Source organism: Carassius auratus, unplaced genomic scaffold (assembly GCF_003368295.1).
Source record: "Carassius auratus strain Wakin unplaced genomic scaffold, ASM336829v1 scaf_tig00214183_4049273_7079891, whole genome shotgun sequence".
In the NCBI taxonomy this organism is placed as follows: domain Eukaryota; kingdom Metazoa; phylum Chordata; class Actinopteri; order Cypriniformes; family Cyprinidae; genus Carassius; species Carassius auratus.
Window position 1 is genome coordinate 1,750,470 of NW_020527547.1, and position 17,975 is coordinate 1,768,444.

Below are 17,975 nucleotides of genomic sequence, written 5' to 3' on the forward strand. Positions count from 1 at the left end.
AGTCTTCGGGGAAAAGGGAGATGAAAATTATTTGACATGATACTTGAAATGTAACCACTGATCTATAATATATAATATATAGTTATATATATATATATATATATATATATATATATATATATATATATATATATATATATATATATATATATATATATCAATGAATATTATATATATCAATGAATGTAACATTTCTGTATTCGAATTTGTTATACGACATCACTGAACAAAGACAGCAGTATTTGTAATCATATGCCAAAGAATAAAGGTAAGGGAAATATAGCCCCCTTTATTGTTTAAACGGTTGTTAACGGAGCTGGATTCCGTCTAGCTCTCGCCTTAATCACCCGCAAAATATAAAGCAATGCAATTAAATGATTAAGAGCTGTACAAATAAAACAAATTTTGCAAAGCAACCTTGGGCTATAAAAGTAAAATTATTATTATTATCATCATCTTCATTATTCAAAAGCCTGTAGCTGGATCATCAAGTAAACATAAGTTGCTTTAGTTAAGTAAATGTTCATATTTTCATAGCAAAAAGACACATGTACCACAACCTGGAGGGGGAAGTATTTAGAATTATACCAAAAGGTATTTTACTTACCGTACTAAAAAGTATAAACTATTAATCAGAAGGCAAAATGAATGCATCATTCTTGCATGAAATATGATACAGTAGGCAGTTTATAGAGTTTATGTGAATATTTAGAGAGAAAATGAATTCCTATTAGCCCTCTACATATACAGTGTGTCATGTGTCTGCAAATCGTTGTACAAGTGACAAGGTTTTAAATGAATCTTTTTCATTTTATTTGAATTTAATTGACAGTTTGGTTTGTAGCTTTTGGAAGAGGTGATATCGTGGATGCGAGAGGGAACTGAAATAAACGGGAAGATTTAATATCTGTTTATTACATACAATATAATTTAGAAACCTTATTTCATTTAAATAGAAATAAGGTTTCTAAATTATATTGTAAAATATAAGGAGGTAAAAATCGGCGGCGTGGTAAGAACGAGAACGAGTCAGAGAAGAGAGCTGGTTTTCAAGGAGGATGGCCTGGGTAAGTAGTTTAAATAGTTGGCCCGCTGTATATGTGCAAATAAATGAAGGTTTGTGGTCAGTAAGATGAATCATTTATTTATTTGTGTGTATATAACACCTGCACCTTTTGTATATCTTATCTTACACACCAGTTAACTGAGCTCCAAATCAGCATTTTAGAATGATTTCTAAAACATAACAGGAATAAATTATATTTATAATATAAAATAGAAAAAAGTACTTTAAATTATAGTAATATTACTGTTTCTGCTTTATTTTTGATTGGTTCTTCCAAAAACATTAAATCTGATTGACCCCAAATGTTTGAACTGAAGTGTGTGTGTGTATATTTATGTATATATGTATGTATAAATTGAGGAAAGCTCCGGAAAAAGGTATGATAATGTTGATTATAACTCTCATGACTAGGTTTATGGACTGAATGACTGTCATATTTCTATTGCTGTTTGTTATAGATAATTTGATATAATTTCACTCATTTTACCTCTCTTATTTCTGCTTGCCTAGAAGACATCTTTTTTTCATTTTTTAATTAACGTCATTCTCCTTTAGGTCTGAATCAACACATCTGACATTATCCTTATTGGTCTTAGAGATTATCAGGTAGGATTTATTTAAATTTATTTTCGGTTATTTATTAATTGAAGTTTTATTTTGAAATGAAAGGTTTTTTAATTTTTTTTATATGTGTTTCACAGGATACCAAAGCAGATGTTATTTTAAAGTACAATGCAGATGAGGCCTGCAGTCTTAAGGCCTACGGAGAGCTTCCAGAACACGGTGAGTCTCAAACTGGCCTTACTCAGTTTCTTTAACTTCTGTTTACTGGAAATGTTTTATGGAAATGTCATGTTACTAAAACCAATCACCCTCAATTCTAAGTGTCAGATGATGTAGATGTATGCAAGTAAAGACTCAAAAAGACTAAAATCAATGAAACTGACACATTTGGACCTGGAGACGATGATGAGATTCAGTTTGATGATATTGGGAATGATGATGAGGACATTGATGATGTAAGTGTTTGATTGTTTTGATTATGACTTTTATTACCAATATCGAAGTGCTGGAATTTGAGTTTATATTGCCTGTATAGTTATTTCTGCTGTACTATAAAACTGATATACATTAATATTCCAGCGTTTGGGTGAGTTAGTTTTTTTTTTTTTCAAGAAATTAATACTTCTATTCAGCAAGGACACAATTAATTGGACAGTGATCGTAAAGAAATGTATAATGTTACAAAAGATTCCTACTTCATAAAATCAAGAAAAAATTGATCAGTTTACACAAAAATGTAACTGCGTGGAGGCTTCTTTGGCATATGATTAGAAATAACTGCTTGGAGGCTTGGAGATGCACTTTAGTGATCTATTAAGCATTCACAGTAACTTTTAAAGGAACAGAATGTTTTAACTGTGTCTGACTGCTCCGGTCCACAAGCAACATACTGAAGTGTTTTGGAAAACCTGTACCTTGATGTGTTTGTTTCTGTCCTCTCCCACAGATCTGATTCAGGGCTGCTGGTGGCTTATATAATTTACACTGAGAGGAGAGATAATTTCCTTTTTGGGGAATAATTGCAACTTTGACATAACTGATGCCTCATATCCTGCAACCTCCCTCACAGAAAAACTTGGAGAGTCATTACTTATCTGTTTCTCTATCCACCACGTAATCTCACTACAAGGCATCTCCGAGCATTCTGGCTTTGACACAAATCGCTCTCTTTCACATTTAATACAACCACACAACATAGACTACGTAGTTTTGTTATGATTTTCAAGAATTTATATTATATTCCACTGTATGTGGTGGAATTTAAAATGCAAAGAAAATCCAGAATTTGCAGTTCTGTTATATATAATTCTTTGCATTTAATTTTCTCCAAGTAAACGGTATCTTCATCATGGCATTTGCATGCATCTCTGCTGTGAAATAAAAATGAATTTGTTGTTGTCCCCCTCAGTTTGCAATGAAGTGAATGCAAAAAATACTTTCAAAACCTTATATAGACGTTTCTGTCCTTGAAAAACACTACACGAATCTTGTAGATTACAATCTGCAACTAGACGGATGTACGGTTACTTCCTCTACAGTCAGAAATCTGGGTGTTATATTAGACATCAATTTGTCTTTTGAAAATCATATTTCCAATGTTACAAAAACTGCATTCTTCCATCTTAGAAACATTGCCAAACTATGAAACATGTTATCTGTTTCTGATGCAGAAAAGCTAGTTCATGCATTCATGACCTCTAGACTGGACTATTGTAATGCACTTCTAGGTGGTTGTCCTGCTTCTTCAATAAACAAGCTACAGGTAGTCCAAAATGCAGCAGCTAGAGTCCTTACGAGGTCAAGAAAATATGATCATATTACCCCAATTTTACAGTCTCTGCACTGGCTACCTATTAAGTTCCGTATCTGTTACAAATTATCATTACTTACCTATAAGGCCCTAAATGGTTTAGCTCCTGCATACCTAACTAGCCTTCTACCACGTTACAACCCATCACGCACCCTAAGGTCACAAAACGCTGGACTTTTGGTCGTTCCTAGGATAGCAAAGTCCTCTAAAGGAGGTAGAGCTTTCTCACATTTGGCTCCCAAACTCTGGAATAGCCTTTCTGATAATGTTCGGGGTTCAGACACACTCTCTCTGTTTAAATCTAGATAAAAACACATCTCTTTCGCCAAGCATTCGAATATTGTATCTCTTAAATTGTGAGTTTAGTTCTTATTTATTAGCTTGGGTTAAAGTAATTTTACTTTGTTGGATCAGCAGCTATGCTAATGATGTCTCTATTTTGTTTCTATGTTTTGCCACGGGATTTACCAACCATAATGTTCATCGTCTAGCTGACTACGTCTTGTATTCATTTTTCTAAAAATCCTGTCAAACGTGCACAAACTGACAGTCACCACCATAAGCTACTACTAAATATTGTAGAAACATAATTTTCTGTAAAGTTGCTTTAGACCTTAGTTCGGTCACGCAGTAATGTTGTCTGGAGTCGATCTTCTTTACTGTTGGACTCCCTGTCAGAGCACATCGCTTTGTTAGAGAACTCGTACTGACCCTTTCATTTGGACTCATTACTGCCAGTCCTTCTGCCCCTCTGGCTGTATCGGACTGCCACGTTTCATCCATATCACATGGCCTGTCTTCACAGAGGAACCAGTTATTCACTACCCTTCAAGGTCTAGCATTAACTCAACGTCCCTTCGAGATACCAATGCTGTGGTGTTTGGGTCACTGATTGCTCCTAAATGTTTCTTTTGACCCATTTTTCTAAGTGTAAATTAAGCTTTTTACTCTTAAAAGAGTTAATTCTGGAAAAGTGTTTCGTGTTTTACATTGTTCAAGAATCCCCGTTACAATTAAAATCCCAAAGCCACAATTTTTATTGGCATATTTATGAGGTCAGTGGGATTGAATGTAGGTAGAGAGTGCACGCTACAAACTTGTCCATATGTAATTTTTTTTTTTTTTTAAAGTAAGTCTGGTTTGGATGTTTCATGTTCCCTAACAAAAAAATAAAAGGCTACGCAAAAAGGTAACAATTTTCTTGTGACTTTTTTTTCCCTTTAACTCATACACTGAACTCACTGTCCGTGAGAGTTTCTGCAACTGTGCAGATTGCATGAATATCATAATAGAACTGAGACAGTTTATTTTTTTTGCAAAATACATTGATGTAACTATATATCAGCCATTTGAAACATTGATAATATTTGTGTGCCACAAATCTCTCTCTCTCTCTCTCTCTCTCTCTCTCTATATATATATATATATATATATATGCAGAGGCAGACAGTAGTGCAGTATTTTTACTTAACTCAAGCAAATCAAAAAAGCATCTGTGGTTTATCAGTGTTTTCCTTTGGAAAGCTTTACTTCACTACATTCCAAAGCATAATTTCATACTTTTACTGCACTTAATTTCATAAATACAAGTTGTTTGTTTTACCTTAAGAACATAAAATACATTTTGTACTTGTACTCTTTGTACTTGACTAAAATAAAGTTATAGATATCTAATGTAATTAAGTATTCAATTATATTTAATATGAAAGGTATAGTGCAGTAAAAAGTGCAATATTATGCTTTGGAATGTTGTAAAGTTCTCAAAAGAAAAACACTCTGATGTTTACTCTGCTGTAAAAGTACTCTTCAAGTGTCTGTACTCACTACTGTCCGCCTCTGTATACGTACGATAATGGGCCCAACGTTACATTAACAGAAACGTAATATTTAATGGAGATGAAAAGACCCTTTGCCTGGATTTTAATTAATTATGTTCTTTAAATAATTGGTACGCCTAAATGTGTAATTTGAAAAGTTTTGGTTGTGAACGGTGACTTGGGCAGTCTGTTTCTCGTGGACCTGAATCCGTTTCTTTCCGTCGGTTTCGCCGCGATGTCACGTCACTCAGTGTTTCAGCACTGCGCGCGCTGTCCGGTCTCTCCAACTGGACTCAGCCGCTGCCACTAGTCCTCTCTCTCTGTACCGGACATCTGGTATAAACTCCTGACCGCCGGGGAGACGAACTTTCCTCACAATCTGCTCTAGCGCCACAGCGCGCATTCTGCTGGCAGTCCAGGAAGGAGCTTGCAATGATGTTTCCCTTGGCTTGAGTTTTTTGGGGGGTAGCGTTCTGATGCTGCGCTGTCTGTGACATTTCGGTTGGAAGAGCCACCGGTGGACCACGACGGTGGCGTGGAATGCTGTCAACCCCGCTGACATGTGCAAAGGTAACATTCCGTTAATAATTCTGGAAACGTACCTGCTGTGTTTTGTTAGCTTGAGAAGCTATTTGATAGGATTATATCCACACTAATTTTTGCTCTAATTGCCATGCTCTTTGTCTACTGTTTATATTTATATTATTTTTTGTTTTTTGTAGATGAAACTGTATTTGCTGTTATGTTTGTTCAATAATAATAATAATAATAATAATAAATAAAAAAATATTCTTTAAAGCTTAAAGCTGCTGTCTGATCTGGCAGAGAAAACCGGCTAAAAGCTCACGATTTATCACGCGTTCACATCGTGTTTTTTTTTTTTTTTTTTTATCTTTTCATTTATTACGTTTACTCTTTTCCTTTGGCCTGCCTGTTGCAGACTCTGTGCAGGGGGGTTATTGTTTGTTCTTTCTCAAGTCGTCATCAGACGGATGATGGAAGGTTCTGGAAAGTTGACAGGGCGAGCTCCCCACAACCCTATGACGTCAAACTCTGATGAGATTTGGATCGTTAAGACTAAACCACGTCCGTTTGCTAAATTAATTTAATGGAAAATCGATGGAGGGAGCTACAAAGCAAAGTAGGGTCAGCCTAAATATTATATCGATTCCTAATGATCCTCTAATAATATTTTTATTGATCCCATTCCTACTGGTAATGTCTAAACCATTTATATGAATCAGGTGTATGAACATATTATATAATATAGATATAATTATATAAAATTAATATCCAGAAACATTAAGAAATTTGATTTGCTGCTGTCATGGTTGTTTAATTGGCATTTCATATCACATCAGTACTTACATCTTTAGAGGATTGAAAATACATTGTATGTGTTATTATTGTCAGGTGAGTTGTGGTATAGTATAAGAAGAGATCTATAGTTATCTATATAGAGATATCAGCTAGAGTGGGGGACATGGGCCGACAGTGGGGCCTTCTAACTGCAAGGGGCCTCAGGATGAGAGGACCAGCTAACCAAAAATAAGCCACTGCAAAGTGGAATCAGGAAGACAGGTAGTGTTTGAGTGTGAGCAGTTAAGATTTCTACATCAGTTCAAAATCTTTCTTTCTCTCTCTGTATATACAGATATTGATATTTATTCGTAGTCTTTTAGACACTCAGAGAACCTAGAACAAAGTACACTAGAGTTTCTGCATGAACATGGCATGAGTATTTTGGTCCCACTTTATATTAGGTGGCCTTAACTACTATGTACTTACATAAAAAAATAAGTACAATGTACTTATTGTGTTCATATTGTATTGTAAAACACTTTTGCTGCTATTGAGGTGGGATAGGGCTAAGGTTAGGGAGAGGGTTGGAGGTATGGGTAAGTTTAAGGGTGGGTTAAGGTGTAAAGTATGGGTCAACAGTGTAATTATAAATGTAATTACAGAAATTAAATACAGATGTAATTACACATAATTTTTAAAAAATATAAGTACAATGTAAAAACATGTATGTACACAATAAGTACATTGTACTAAATTATTAATTAAAATGTAAGTACATAGTAGTTAAGGCCACTTAGTTGTAGTGCTGTTTTTATTGTTCATGAATCATGACACTCTATGACATTGAGCTCAAACATACTTGGTCAGCTTTATGTCCACTATGCTTCTTATAGCAGAGCTTGTGTGTGTATTGGGAATAGAGTTAGGGAAGCAGAGAGAAAGAAATAAAGGAAAGAGATGGCAGACAAAGGACACTATCATGAGTGAGAAATTTATTTAAAATACACGTCATGCAGAGGAAGAAAAGGAACCTGGAAACTGAACTTAGCTAAAATAAAAAGAACACTTGACAAAGCATTTCCACTGCTCTGTCAAGAACAATTTTTTAAATAGTTTATTTTTAGAGATCACCTTCCCCTTCAAGGCACAAAATGCTAATTTGTTCTGTACTAATCTGTCTAATATATTGATTGTCAGTGGGTTGTTTATTTCAGTGTTCTAGTGGGAACAAATCCCTGTAGATAAATGATATAATGTTTGACTCTATTATGTGTATGTGCCTGTGAAATGACCGATTGAGCATATAGCTGAAGCAGAAGTAACTAGGCCACAGCTTCAGATTTATAATCCAGTCCAGAATGAATTAATGATCTGTTTTTTTGTCTTTGACAGAACAGAAATGAACACTCTATTTATCTCAATTCGTCAATTCTCTGTGTGTGTGTGTGTGTTTGTCTTAACTCATATACAATATCTTTTAGTAACAAGGCCAACTATGTATGTAAAGGTCTTCTCAACACCGAACCTTTCCATTTCAACCACTTTTTATCACTGTTGGTGTGTTCCTTTTTTTTTTAGCAGTCACAAAAGTAATGGCATCACCTTTAACTCCGGAAAAGAGTCCTCAAAGCAATGGCCATTCATCACCAACTTACCAGAAAACCAACCAAGGCAGCCCTTCTATAAAACACAGTAAGACCACCCTACATTAATGTGCAAAAACACCTTTAATTAAAAAACAAAATGTGTGTGTATACACACACACACACACACACACATTAGATTGTAGCAGATGATTGGTTGGGTTTGCAGAGATGTTTGAAAATACTATTTTTATTACATTCAATTATATTATATTATTGTTAGGGTCACATGTCATATTGTTGAAAAGGAGTTGATGGCAGAATTAACAATGGGTTCTAATGACTGAACTTTAAATTTCACTGACATATCATTTTCTCCATCCTGTCGAAAGCTGATGCTCTGACCCCACCCACTGTCACAGAAAAGAAAACGCACGCTTCACCTTCACGGCATCCAGCCAATACCAACTCACATGCAGGTAAACAATGTAAGTCCCAATGATCTCAAAACCTCAAGCAGTGTAAAAAAAATGCCTTACGAGATAAAGTGTCTTTTTCCCCTTGTTTTCATGTTTCCCTGTCTCTTTTACAAAGATATGGAGGGCTATTTGAAGACAGATGATAGAATGAGACTTGCCAAGTAGAGATGCGAGGAGAGGAAGAGGAGTTTGGGTAAGCGTGTCTGTTCGTGTCTCTGAATGTGTGGGTGCTGTGACTCACAGGGGCAATTCTCAGATTTCAGTGGAATATGACATGAAGGTTTAATATATGAATGTCAGATGCTTTTATTTAAATCTACTTACATTGCATACAAGGTCTACATTTTATCAGTCCATGCATTCTTTGAAATTGAACCTATGATCTTGTTATCAATAGCGACACATAGTTTGTCAATAAATGAACTATATATCAGTAGTTGTGGTGCATTGTATGGCACATGATTTGGTATTTGGTATTTTGGATTTTTTTACTTTAATGACTTTAAAATATGTATACACAATGCTTATTGCCAAAGGTGCTAGTGTATATTTACATAGATATACCTTGTTAGAACAGCCCCAAAATTGCTGAAGCTGTCTGAAACTATGATGATAAGCTTTAAGTTCTATGATGTTGTTAAATACAGTAACAAGTCAAAATAAAGTCAATAGTTTCTCTCGCTCTCTCTCAGCTGCAGGGGAGCAATCTATAAAGGAGAAAGAAAGGCGGGCAAAGCTGCAGTATGAGAAGACGGTGGAGGAGAGCTGGAAGCGGCTGGAGGAGCAGAGACAGAAGGAGGAGCTTCGCAGAGCAGCTGTGGAGGAGAAGAGAAGACAGCAGCTAGAGGAGGAGAAGGTCAGAGATCTATAGTCAAATGCACTTGTCCTAGGACTCAGTGTCCAAGCAAGGAATCATGAAATAGCAGATACTGATGCTATTCTTCCCTTGACCTTTCAAATGCTATTTTCTCTTATGGAACTTTTATGTCAGGACATTATAATCTTTCAGTAGCTGTAGGGAATTTAGGCCTGTATTGGGAATACAATTAGGCCTGTATTTTCAATAAATTAATATGGCGCAATGCAAAACCATCTGAATTTACCAAAAAAAAAAAAAAAAAAAGAAATGTTATGCTGTGTAATGACATTTTAAGCAATCACACTGTATCTATGGCAATGAATTCCTGCCTTGCCATGTAATATCACCCACCCACAGGGCAGACACTATTCTTGTGCAAATATTCATCTGTTATGAGCCTGTGAGTGTTTACTGGGTGCCGTGGCTTGTGATACTTCTCCAATCAGAGGGATTTGGCTGGATCAGATCAGACTTTTTTTAATCCTTGTCTCTGGGTTGTGGATTCATTATTCTTCTTAAGCATGGCCTTCATCTGCCACACATTCAGCATTCACAACTATGTTCATTTCGGAAAGGCTGAAAAGAAGTGGGCAAAGAATGAAAGAGAAACAAAGTGGCATGTGGGAGAGGTGATGCTGGACTCAACAGATGTTGCTGGAACAATTTTCATAGACACAAAGCAAATACAAATAGAATCTTAAATGAGATGGAGCAATTTTCTTTATGAACTGCCATGTCAATATCTGAATATGTAATTTGCTGATATTATGGTGCCTATTAGTGTTATATGTCTAGAAGGCAATGAGTTAGAACTTAATGAGGATATTTAAGGTGTTAGTACTCGAGTCTGTGATTTGGCACTAAACTGCCAATCAAATGTTTGGGGTCAGTAAAGTAAAAAATTTGAACAATGTTTTTGAAGTCTCTTATCCGTCCAGCACCACGTCGTTTAATTAGCAAATGCATTTGTGCTCATTTTTGCACCCATGGGCCTGCTGGTCTAAAAAAGAGGTGTGTTCAGGTGCAGTGCTGGCGCATTACTATTTTAAGGAGCTGAAAATAGACTGCGCCATAGACCAACTCAAACCTGGTCTAAAGTCTAAACTCAACGGCGCAATATTTTTTTTGTTATTTAAAGAGTGCGTTGGTAGAAAATGCGCCTCTTGGTGGGTCCCAAGTGTGCGTTGAGTTTGCTTATTACACACGGGGACGCGCATCAAACAAACATGCCAAATATTAAAAACAAAAGGATTACAGTGTAAAATAATATTATTGTGTAGGCTACATAAATATTAAAATGTAATAATGGATAGTCATTGCATGAATTAGAATTAGGCTACCTGTTGCATTTTTGGACTGGGTTGTCCCTGTTCTCTTAATGAGTAAGCGTAGCAAGCGTAGCGTAACGTTCAATACACCAATCAGAGTGTAATCTCCCATTCCCTTTAAGAGCAAGATGCGCTAGCGCCGTGGCAGATCATTATTTTATTAATATTTATTAATATTTACCTATTATTCATTTACATATTTTATTAATCATTATTTAAAAATGCGCCCCGCGCACGGACCGTTTTTCCGTCGTCAAAACAAGTATAGCAAAAGTGGATTTGGACACGCCCTGATTGCACATGCGCCGTGCGCTTTACAATTTTAAATAGGGCCTAAGGCTGCACTGATTCGATCAAAAATACGGTAAAGACTGTAGTATTATTACAATTTAAAATAACTTTTTTTTTTTATTTAATATATTTTAAAATATTTACAGAATTTTCAGCAGCCATTAATCCAGTCTTTAGTGTCATGTGATCTTTTAGAAATCATTCTAATATGCTGATTTGGTGCTCAAGAAACATTTATATTTTTGTGGATACCTTTTTTTCAGGATTCTTTGATTATTCAAAAGGTCAAAAGATCAAATGGAAACCCTTAGTAGCATTATACATTTCTTTAATGCCATTTGTAAACCATTTAATGCATACTTTTATTTATTTACTTACTTGAAAGAAAGTAATACTTTCATTCAGTATTACTTTCTTTCAAGTAAGTAAATAAATAAAAGTCTTGACCCCAAACTTTTGAACAGTAGTGTACTATAAGCAATCACATAGAATTATAGGTGGCGTAGATGAAGATCAGTGCATATATCTGCACCCATTATGGTTGTACTGATGCTGTTAGTGTAAATGTCCACTGGTGAAGGGAGTGTCTGTTTTTTTCTGTGCTGGAACGGCACACACAGGAGCGTCTGGAAGCTCTAATGAGGAAATCACTGGAGCGCAGCTTACAGCTGGAGAACAAGAATAAACGCTGGGCATGGGGACCCAACAGCACTGCTCAAGGTGAGTGTAATGCACACACAGACATCACACTGGATGAAGAAAAGGAGACTGGGAGGAGGGGAGTGAGCACTGATGGAGTGAGAATGAAAGTAAGGCACTACTGTGAGAAAATATTTCATGATATGGCGGACTTCAACAGTGAACTTAGTATCAACTCATGAAAATGCTTCTATGTTGCATTTTTCTAACTAAATTCAATTCAGTTTATTCCAAATTTTTCTTCTTCATCTCATCTCATTTTTAAAAAATATTTTAAAATATACCTTACTGAATTCCTTCTTTATTTTATTTTCACTTTTTAATAATGCAGTGAATGTCAAAAAGCCGTTATAAAGTTGCTGTGACACTGCAGTGCAGATGTGTCCTTGCATTTTGTGTGATTTTCATCTGGACTTTAGTACACCATGTTACTAGAGCTCAGGTTTCATGAGAGGAAGGACAGGCAGGGATGAGTAAATAAGCACTTTCTGTGTGGTGCTCCTCGTCCTGTTGGCTAGGTCACATTAATTGTTAATTAATGAAACAGAACAGAAATTGGTTATTGATTTGGGGCATTAGATTTATTTATTTAAGGAAGAAAGCTTGTTTTTGTAAGATTTTTTATTCATCCAAGTCATTACTGATAATTAATATAATTTACACAAAAATCACTTAATTTTATGCCTTTATCCACAGTGACTTTTGAATGTTACGTAATAAAGGGATAGACCACTCATAAATGAAAATTCCGCATGATTTACTCACCCTTATGTTGTTCCAAACCTGTATAACTTACTTTCTTCTGTGAAAACTGAAAAAATCTTCTGAGTTAGGAGCCCTAACAATGAAAGTTTGGATAAGGCACCAAAAATGGAGACAGCGGTTTCCAGCACACCACCTCCAGAAAGAAGAACAATAAAGATAGAAAATCACATTAATGGTTTAAAGGAGAAGAAAAGTGTAGTTTTGGAAAACCATCAGCAAAAGAATGAAAAGCTGGAGACCCCTGAGAAAAAACCTCTCAAATCAAACTGTAATGATGTGACGGCAAACAAATGTGCAGGTGGGTCCTTGTATATTTAGCCTTATTAGTATAAAATAATTACTACATAAATTAGGCCCTTGAGACTAAAGGGAGCCTGCTTTGTAGTCCTCGAGCGTTCCAAACTTGTTAAAACTCATTTTAACTGCAGTGAAATTCATCATTTACATGCCCTTCTCATTCACTGCAGCTTCAAACTGTGAAAATTATTTACACTTGCTTTTTTTTGTTGACTCTCTCACAGATCCTTCATGGTGGTTGCTGGAACGACAGATGCTGAGGAGGGATTTTGTCTGCTTGCAGAACACAGGCGTCTGACCAGAGTGCTGAAGGAACAGGAGGAGAAACAATGCAGGGAATCGGAGGAACAGGAAAAGTATGCCTTTGTATGACTCACCATGTATTTCTCTGAACTATTGTACAAAGTGTTCAGTGCTTGCTGAATGTGACTCAGACATTTGTGACCCTGGACTTATTTATAATAGCTGAATAAATAAGCTTTCCATTGATGTGTGGTTTGTTAGGATAGGACAATATTTGGCCAAGATAAAACTGTTTGAATATCTGGAATCTGAGGATGCAAAAAAAATCCAAATACCGAAAAAAATCACCTTTAAAATGATCCAACTGAATTCTTGCTTTTTTTTTTTTGCTTTTGCTAAAAATATACCCCAGGGACTTAAGACTTAAGGTTTTGTGGTCCAGGGTCACATTTATAATGAGTATGCGTCACATAACTGTGTTAACATGGTTTGAATATTGAAGTTTTAAAGTTGCTTTTTGTATGGGTTTTTCAATTAAAATAAATTAAAATGTATTAATAAAGCACTTAAAAACCACAAAGTACCAACTTATACAATTATATACAATTATAAGAAACTGAAAAATATATTTTAAAAAGACAGAAATAAAAAATAATGACAAATTTTAAACGCATGAAAGAAAAAATGAGTAGAGGTTTTAAAGAGTGACGTTTCCTCATGAGACTGTGTGTGAATTTCAGACTAAAGAGTGAGCAGCTTAAGAAGAGGCAGCTGGAGGAAAGAGCTCGACAAGAAGAGAAGACTTGTCAAGCTAAGGAAGAGAAATGTAGGCAAGAACGGGAACGGAAGAAGAGAGAGCAGGAGGAGAAAAAAACATAAGGAGAAGGAGCGTCAGGCCCTGATGGAGAAAGAGGTTAGAAGATTTCAAGTGAAATTAGCTTGCACTTAAATTCCAAACTTCTGAAGAATGAATAATACTGTTTTAAAAAATAAAGAAATCAAATAATAAGGCCAAGTACATACTGCAATTAAATATGGTTCTAAATCTGATTGAGCGTCTGCTCATAAATATCTATATCAGTCTATCTGTCATTCTTCTCTGATCTTCTGTCTGTAGACTCCTAAGCTTCACTTGTGTTTATGTGTTAAACAGAAAGTGGAGGCAGAGATTCTAAATGATGCTAAAAAGGATGCTGAGTGCCAGCAGCAGGAGAGAGAGCTTTTTAAACAGCAGGAGGAACAGGAAAGACAACAACGAAAAAAGGTAGTACGGCCAGCAGCAAGCCACAGTTAGCAACTTTGCACAGATCAGCTGTATACTACACTTAATAGTACTACACTAAAATGTGTTTCAAATGTTCCCTGCAGAGAATTGAAGAAATAATGAAGAGAACCAGAAAGGGTGATGGCGAGATGAAGGTAACACTAAGAAACAAACCATCCATCACTTTAACTCTATAACTATTTAGTTTCTTTCTACCCTATTTGTGCTAAACTGTACAGTAGTAAAGTGTGTTTTATTTATTCATTTATTTATTTTTAAATTGTTAAATTAGGCAAAGCATACAGTTGAGACAAATACCTACATGGATTACCATTTTTGTGTAAAGTAGAAAAAAAATAGTGAATCATCTGAAAGTTACAGTAACAGAATGACGTGATATTCACACAGAGAGAGGACAGCCCAGAGCCCTTATCTCCTGTCTCACACACCGTCTCTCCTCCAGGTAGGACTCAACCCTCTCGCACTCACACACCAAACATGGTTGAAATGCATGTTAAAAACTAAATTTTACATTAATATTGGGTGTTATTTTTCTATGTGGCTTTCCTAACAAATGATTGCCATGCATATAGGGATGCTTATTTTTGTGAAAGCACCTTAAAGTGTTCACTACTGCAGTCATAGTCAGTTTTAGGCTGTTCCCCTAGAGGCAAATGTGTGTATACTGCTATGTGTCAGCAGGCCTGCTGGTATTTTTCCATCGCTGTAGTATCTACAGCAGCAGCAGGAGAGGGCAACAACAGGGGATCGTATTTACTGTCATAGGTTGTGTTTAAGGTGATCTGTTCTAGACTAAGACTAAACTGACTATATTTAGTCTGCCTGCTCTGCTTCACATTGCAGTCATTTGTGTGGTTTTTGATAGGTACTGTGTAGTAACAGCTGCTCTATGTGAAATCACGCACTTGATGGAATTTACCACTGATTAGAGAACCGGCTTTACTGATGAGATGCGCATTAACGATTGGCCGATCGTGATCGGAGCAGCCTATAGTTTTTCGACTCTATTAGGTGTTTTAGAAAGATGTGTTTGTGACATAATGCATGTAATGATTTAAAATAATATAAATAACTAGTGTAAAAGTGTTCAGTTTAGTTGTTGACCATGACTAAGGTATTTATAATAAGCATACATTGCATAACAAATTTTAAATGTTTTGTAGTCTTGTTCTAGAAACTTTATAGTAAATTTGTGGGCATTTCTGTCAGTTTTGGAAATAAAACGGGATGCATTGAATTTAAAAAAAAAAAGTCAGTAAAAACGTTTAAATTGTTACATTGTTTAAATTGTTACATTTTGTCCTTTCATCAAAAAAACATAAAAAGTTGTGCTTCTTAGAATGATTTCTTAAGGGTAATATGGCAGTGAAGACTGGAGTAATGGCTGCTGAACATTTAGCTTTGCTAACACAGGATTAAATTACATTTTAAAATATATTGAAGAAAAAAGGTATTTCAAATTGTAATAATCTTTTACAAAAAAACATTTCAGGTGGTAACCATCTGACCTCAAGTTCTGAAGACAAATCTCAGGCCAACCCCATTCAGACGACCTCTGTGCATGGCCAGATCGACAAACAGGAGCGTCCGGGGAAAAGACCAGAGAATGGATGGGCGAATGAACAGATGAAGTCTCCTGCTCACATGCCCACAAAAAATACCTTCCTGAACGGCCAAGTGAACATTAACTCTACTGCAGTGAAAACAGAAGAGCAGGGAAAGACCAGTGAAGAGAATGCCAAGACTATTAGACAAGAGAGTGAGCAGGTAAAGACTCAAAGTTTACAAGTGAAGAAAGAGATAAAGCGAGAAGACACATCAGCAGCAAATGTGCAGGTCACCCCACTGAAGAGCTCGCCTGAAAACACTGCAGCAAATATTAAGAGTATTGTGATGAAAGACAGTAAACCCCAAGTTTACACCCAAGTGAAAGTACCTACAAATATTCCCTGCCACAATTTACAGGAAACCAAGCTGACCAATGGAAAAAGCCAAACTATCACTCAGGCAGCCAAAATAGAGGCCAGTGAAAACACCTGATCCTGTACAAATTAATGGACAGGCCACAGCTCAGGGACCAAGGGAGGATGTCACTGTGTAGAAATCAGACATCCCCTATGCCAGTTCAATGGTAACAGTCCCACGAGCAAAGACTTTCACTCATGCTGGTGGACATATGATAACACAGGTGAAATCAAAGGAGGGAGGGAACGACAACCCACCCTCTTCCTTGATCCCCTTGCCAGAGTCAAAACCCCCTCTGCCTCTTATTCGTCTGGAGGGGAGGAGTGGAGCGGCAGAGGACTCTGCAGATGAAGTGCAGTACATGGAGGTTAGGTGAGTTTGACACAGTGACTGTGTCAACAATTCCTTTACACTGGACTGCCCTACACTGACCAGGTATATTATAGGGTGGTGCAAGATTATAAAAATTTGAATTTCTTTTAATAAAATGCATTTTATGATTTTTTCACACACTAATACTTGATCTGCAGCAATCTATCATCTCCTTGATTGTTATATGTAATGTAATGTAATGTATTTGTAGGCAAACTTTGAACAAGATGGTATATATATTTTTCAAAATCGATGACGAAAAACAGAAAAAGAAATTATATTTACTAAATATTTAGCTGTTTTAAAAACATTCTCCATTGTAAAAAAAAAATTCATGACATTCATTTTTGTATATTTGGTATCTTCAGTATGCAATTCATTATTTTGAACAGATATTGCCCAATTATCAATATTTGGGGGAAGATGAGGCCCAACTACAGTACCTGATATTTACTTTGTTTTTTGTTTTTCTATTCTCAGCCCTGTTTCGAAGAAGGAGTTAATTTCCATCTCAGAATTCTCCCCACTGAACTCTCCCCGGCCGAATGGAATGAATAACGTGTGCTCTAGAAGACCTGTTGGATCTGACCGGGCAAGTAGCTTATCCCAGACTTTCTCATGCTGCTTGGTTGGGTGACTGCAACAAGAATCTAATACAAGGAGTCTGTAGCCCTGGATCCGATTCTGAACTCATCCCTCCATCCTCTGACAAACACCATGTACAATAATGTTGGTTGAACATCTATTTTCATGCAAGCAGTAACATATCTACAATACCATTCAAAAGTCTGGGGTCGGTTACTTTTACTGATTATTTATTGAGTGAGTGACATGACATTCAGCCAAGTATGGTGACCCACACTCAGAATTTGTGCTCTGCATTTAACCCATCCAAAGTGCACACACACACTGTGAACACACACACGGAGCAGTGGGCAGCCATTTATGCTGCAGCACCCGGGGAGCAGTTGGGGGTTCAATGCCTTGCTCAAGGGTTGTGGCTAAGTTGTGTTATTGCCCAAGATTCGAACCCACAACCCTAGGGTTAGGAGACAATATCTCTAACCACTAGGCCACGACTTCCCACAAAGTATTATTGACTATTACAATGTTGAAAACAGTTGTGCTTCTCAATATATTTGTGGAAATTCCGAATTTCAGGATTCTTTGATGAATAGAATATTCAAAAGAACAGCTTTTTTTTAATCAATGTCAATATCTCTGTTCTTTTTTATCTATTTAATCGTCCT

The 17,975-nt window shown here is 36.2% G+C and overlaps 1 long non-coding RNA gene and 1 pseudogene across 3 annotated transcripts; both read left to right on the forward strand.

The window, feature by feature from the left end:
* The first annotated feature begins 542 nt into the window (after nucleotides 1-542).
* On the forward strand, nucleotides 543-3,165 carry LOC113091432 (uncharacterized). 3 transcript variants are annotated; one of them, XR_003287346.1, is made up of 4 exons: nucleotides 543-1,067; nucleotides 1,622-1,672; nucleotides 1,768-2,085; nucleotides 2,577-3,165. It is a non-coding gene; the product is annotated as an uncharacterized LOC113091432 (long non-coding RNA). The 3 variants fall into 3 exon arrangements; XR_003287347.1 differs by lacking the exon at nucleotides 543-1,067 and having other exon boundaries at nucleotides 1,399-1,672; nucleotides 1,768-1,849; nucleotides 1,952-2,085; XR_003287345.1 differs by lacking the exon at nucleotides 543-1,067 and having other exon boundaries at nucleotides 1,399-1,672.
* A 2,195-nt stretch (nucleotides 3,166-5,360) lies between these two features.
* LOC113091407 (MAP7 domain-containing protein 2-like) lies at nucleotides 5,361-17,802 on the forward strand (annotated as a pseudogene).
* The last annotated feature ends 173 nt before the right edge of the window (nucleotides 17,803-17,975 follow it).